Consider the following 6,014-nt stretch of genomic DNA (forward strand, 5'->3'; position numbering starts at 1 on the left):
ATCCCTACTGAGAAGACTGAGGTGTTATGGTCCTGAAGAAAGAAAAAAATGGACACTGGTGAGACTACAGTCCACACCAACACAGGTAAGGCTCTAGTGTAGTCTGTAGTTTGTAAGCTACTGTCTTCACATCTTACCTTGAGATAGAATGGTGACCTGTCGGGGGGTTTCACCATGAGTTCTCTTTTTAAACAGCGTCCCTCGTCCAAATATGGAGGAGGGTTTCAGGGCCCAGGAATGTTATTGTGTCTGAGTTAGGTTGGGGGTACATGAAGGGAGGGGGTTAATGAGTGGCGGGAGAGCAATATAGAAATCAGCGGGTCAGAGTCTTATCGCTGATGGGGTCTCCTGACGAGGCCATATTAGGAGCTCCATGCAGTGCAGTGATTAATCATAGGTATCCTCAAGCAGCCAGGGGACTGCAACTCAATCTTTAAATAGAGACAGAGAGGAATTCCTCTCTCATCATCCCTTAAGTGTGCTTCTGTTTCAAGAACAATTCATGCTGTACTCAACAGAAGCATCCTCATGTAAGACAGGGTAGATAACAATAGCTTACTAAATGCATTTAAATGCATTTCAGTGCTATATAATTTAAATAGATGTTGCAAATGTGACAACAGCTCGACTGCAGGATGTCAAAACCTGTCCAGTTTTTTTCAAAATATTGGTCGCTGTAATATATAGTCTAGATTGCGAATACTTCATGCTTATTTTTTATTGAGAAATTGATCTTCCAAGTTGATTTAACAGGTTCTATCCTGCTGTAGTAAAGGAAAATGTGCCACAATTGCTTCATGCTATCAGAGTCCAATAAAAACAAAATTGGAGGAAAGACATCTTAAAAGTATGTTTATGAGGAGTTTTCCTCATATTAGTCTACTCTGCATGTTGCTTTTAAACGTGGTGATGAAACAAAATCGACCAAATACAAGGAAAAATCTGTTAAACTAAAATTAAACAAGCAAAAGACAACAAAATCATCATTTCAACCTGATGTGAGTGAAGTAGAAATCCAGAAAGACAGTAGCCTGTTTTGTTTTGCAACATTGATTTAAAAAAAAGAGAGAATCAACACTTCATATTCTAATTTAATCTTTTTTTTTTTTTTTTAGAAAAAGTAAATATTAAACAATAAATGAGTTGGAGATTCTGTAATAAAAACTAGACATGTTGACACATGTTGGAACAGCAGCAGCATTAAAAACAAAAGCAACGTTCTTTGCATGTTTTGCTATTAAGATGAAGAATTCAATAAATGTAAACCACCGGTATTCTTGTCCAAACACAGAGGAAGATGCACAAAGTATCTGGGGAGATATTTTGGAGAACTATGTCATGTATGGGTCTCAGTTACTCACAGGGCTTAAGTGGAGCCGCAGTGCGGCATCAGGAACATATTGTGCTTAGTTATCACAGAATGGACTTTGTGGTAACAAAAACAGCCATCGCATACCGAGTGGGTCGGTCTAAATAAAGAACATTAGTCTGCCAGATTAACCAGGCGACAAGTGCGAGGCAACACAGACAGAGGTCTGCCACAGGTGACATGCTCGAGATTCACAGAAAGGCAATAATGATGACACACAATGGAGGGCTGTGCCAGGCCGACATGCTCCAATGTGATGCCAAGGTCAGTGTGGAAGCCTTCTCCCATTATCAGGCAGCGGCCAGCAAAAGCCGGCCCCTCAGTTACAGTCCTGTTGACATGGCATTGTGTCTTTGAGGACAAAGATAACCGTGTGAAATTCCTGCTGAGAACCCAGGACTGATTGAGGAGAACAGCCACGGAGGCTTTCAGGCTTCTGCTCCTGCCTGCATCTAGGATCAACTGTAGTGAATGACGGCCTCACGCTGGGTTATGTCCCTCATTAATATCGTGATAGTGACGGGTATATCCCACAGCCAATCAAATTTGAACGTTCCATTTAAATACCTGGTGGAGTCTGAGCTGAGCTGCCTTCAGTTTTATTGCAGGAGTTATTGGTATTCACAGTTCTGATATCTTTGAAGGGCCGTCTGTCAACAGGTAATGCTGTGTTAAAAAGCAGGTAAATGTACACTCATAAACCACCACTGCTCATTAAACCTGCTGATTTATGCTCCAGTATATGTCATTATTTATAAACCTCTACTGAACTGAAGCAGTAATTAATGTCACTGAGCAATTCATAACCTGTATACTGTTCTTTTAAATCTGTCAATATATTCTAAAATATTATCTATAATTGTTCAATCCTAATAGGCATGTTTTTTGGTTTTTAAAGACAGTAAAAAATAGAAAAATATTAGAAATCTACTGTCAAAAATTTTAAAAGACCAAATTGCAATTTGCAAGTCAGATTTTGGTAGTGAATGTTATTTATAGTTTTTGCCTGTTTTTTATGGTTAATATGCAAATCAGTACTTTTTCGTGTGATTTCACTAGTTGTTATCTGCCATTTAACACAACAGGGCAAATCTGTAAAATGACATTAAACTGTTTTTAAAAGGTACTGTTAATAGCTTTTTACATTTTACAGTGAACACAGCTTGCACTGACATTATGTATAGGAGAAATAATGCACAGCCAGACGCTATCAGCGGCACTCACAGCCTCTTCAGAGGTTAAGAGATAAAAGGAGGGTCAACAGCTGCTGACAAGTGCTGAGATTATTTCCATTCTGATAACTTCCACAGTCCTGTTACTGACAGCTGGCGTCAGGGTGCCAAATGGAAGTGAGAGATTCCATGGCCCCGCTAAAGAGCCAGTGAAGATAGCGTTGCCCTTCAGGACAGGCGTCTGCTCATTAAAAGAAACATGATTTAAATGCTTTGTTTATGTCACAACAAATTCACATTGTCACCACATATATTTCCTGAATCCAAATTGTGTAGTGGTATGAAGATACAGCAGTAAGCTGCATGTCTTACACACACACACCCACTGTTGCTCATTATAGCAGCGACTAAGAGACTCTGAGCCAAGAAATTACCAATTAATAGTTACTTTAGAAGCGACACTGTTTAGTTGTTACTGTGCATTTTACTGTAAGTGCCATATAATTGTATATCAAGTTCATATTTATCATCATATTATAATATTATTATCGTATTTAAACTTTATTGCACCTGAAGCTTTAATGTAGGAGTCTTTGGTTTTGTTGTTGATCAGTGTAATTACCTATACTAATGTACCCACCCTGTATGAAACTACCTTTTTTTAAGCCATTTTCAGCTGTAATTCATCCTAACAATTTCCATTTATTTTACAGATTTTCCCTGCTTTGTTAAATTACATATAATATCTAATAAAATAACAAGAAAAAAGCCCAAAAACAAGGCAAAGCTGTAAATAACAAACAAAAATCTCTATTTTTACGAATAGTAAATTGTTTTTTTTACCAGGCGTAAACTAACCGTGACGTCACCCGTTGGTTTCAACGCCGAGAAAATGAAGCCCGGATTTTGCTACTTCCTGTTCGCCGTTTTGGATTTTTTTGGAGCCAGTGACGTAAAAAGCGTCATCAAACAGACTGGACCGGAGAGCAACTAGGGGCAGGATTGGCTGAGGACTCTCTTATCCCGCCCACATTTTACCGCAGAGGCTTCTGTTGCTGTCTATCAAGTATAGCCACGCCCCCTGGCTCCGCCAACTTTAACGATTTATTTAAAATTCAGTATTGATTTATTTTAAGATCGGCCACCTGAGCTCTCATTTTGACCATGAAAACTAACAGGAAAAAAATCCTGAGCTGTAGAAAATCAAATTTTATTTTTTCCAAAAATGAATTGGGGTCTATGGAGCAAAAGCTTTTTGGAGCCAACCCTAGCGGACGGCGTGATATTGCAAGTTTTTGACACTTCCGGGTTGGCTTCAATTCTGGAGCCAGATGCTACGTCCATCTTTATATACAGTCTATGTTTTTTACATTATTTGATTGTAAAATGACTCTGTTCTTTGTTTGATTTAAATAAGCAAAACATGTTATTATTTAACATTTATTTGCTGTTACTTGAATAAAACATTATGTTAGTGGAATTCTAATTAATAAATTTTTTTTTTTGTTATGTCTATTAAAACTAAAAAATGGAAAGTTATTTTTTTAACTGTTATTTTCCCTATTTTGTTGAAGTACAGATAATATCTTGTAAAATAACAGAAAAAAAATGTTTTAATTGTGTTTTTGTGCCGAATATGCCCCCTAAGGTTTATAACAGTGGATGGCAAATACCAAGTCCTGCGCTATTTTTGAACCTTCAGCAAAAATATTTGGCCCCCTGACATCTGTTGAAGTTTCTTATTTATGTAAACACTTGCACGTGCTTTTTTTCTGCAAATCTAGTGGAGATGACATGTTTATGTGAATCTGATGCAGCCTAATCCATAGTATCAAAATGCATAGATAATATTCATTTTTTGCCAAACAACTATTAACACGCTCTGTTGCAACTCTGTCAGCTCTCAGTGACTAGAGGTCAATTTTTGATCGTAAGCAAAGTGAAAGAAAGAAACAAAGCAAATAATGCTAAAGGATATGTGTAGTTTTCGCTGTTTGTGGTAACTGACAAGTTGTGTTTTGTCTGAAGTCACTCTATTGTTGCTTCTCCTGGAGATTCAAAGCTTATTTTTGTGTTTTAGCAGAGAAAAGACCTGGGTTAGACGTGTTAAACTGTTTATAGTACAGAAACTGCATAGAGGTGTCAGAGAGGATTGCTTTTAACTCCTGAAACATGTATAATTTCACATGTTGTCTAATCACGGAAGCAGTGAATAGCTCCATGTTCAGTCTCGTTTTATTCACGTGAACATGAGCTCATGCAGAACTCCTGTTAATACGCTGATAATCCTCAACACACACTGCGCTGTGTGTGGCCCGCCTCTTTAGACAGAGGTGTGAATGTGCTTCCATTAGCTCACAGATACCTGCTCGTCCACCCAGGGAGTTAAGGACATGACATGTAATAAGAGAAGACACAGGCCTCCCTGAATTTTAAACAAAGGCAGTCTGGGGCGTCTCTCCTCCCACCTCCTGCCTCGAGTCATTATTTAGTCTTCAGCAGAAGCAACAGTGACTGAGATGTAACAGTAGCACAGAGGCAAACTCTAGACAGGCAGGTGAGAGTAGCAGTGTTAGCAAAGCCTTTATACCAGAGAAAATGCTATTAAGGGATTTGTTGTAATAATATATGAAGACTCAAAATGATAAAAAAAAAAAAAAAGGCTTAATTATGTGTAAATATACCATGATTTTCAACAGGAGCTACATCCCAGTGTTTCTCTGTTGATGTATTTCCCTATATAAACTAGATATTTGCTTCCTGATTGTCTAAAATCCTTCATAACCCTTTAGAGAAACATCCAGACTCGATCAGGGATTCACTGACCAGCTGCAAGTGATTATTGGTGGTATTATGGTCAGCCTGAGTGTGGTCACTGGTCTGTTGTTGACCTTGAGGCCCAGGCTCTTGGGATTTCTTTAATTCTATTTTAAGAACAGGACATTTGTTTTAGCTCTCTGTCTTCTAGCGATCGTCACACTCTACACTTTTCTGTTTTCCACCCCTCTTCAAACACTTCACTTGTTCTCGTGTGATTAACCTCAGAGTATTTTCATCGCTGTCATTCCACATGACATGGTGGTGAATTAATAGAACATCATTACTTGTACCTTATTAAGCTGGCTTTAATTACTGGAAAATACACCAAACAGAACAAACCTAAATCATTTAAGTATTTGCCGTCCTTTTGTGCAATCCCACAATGACTGCAAATGAACCAGGAGAATCTGTGCTATTTTAAAGGCAAATGCGTTAATTTTAAAAGTGTCCTCACTTTCCTTCAGTGCTAAAAGCTTTTGCACCATATTCTTTTTCTTTTCTTCATCACACGCTGTAATATTTAAAATTCAGTGCACAGATACAGTAACTCTATGTCGCTATTGACCAGTTAAAGCAGGGTCAGTTATATAAAATCCAGTATTTCCTCTACATTTTGTCATGAACCCACTCAAACAGAAAGGAAGAGTACAATG

This window comes from Acanthochromis polyacanthus, chromosome 9 (genome assembly GCF_021347895.1).
Source record: "Acanthochromis polyacanthus isolate Apoly-LR-REF ecotype Palm Island chromosome 9, KAUST_Apoly_ChrSc, whole genome shotgun sequence".
NCBI lineage: Eukaryota > Metazoa > Chordata > Actinopteri > Pomacentridae > Acanthochromis > Acanthochromis polyacanthus.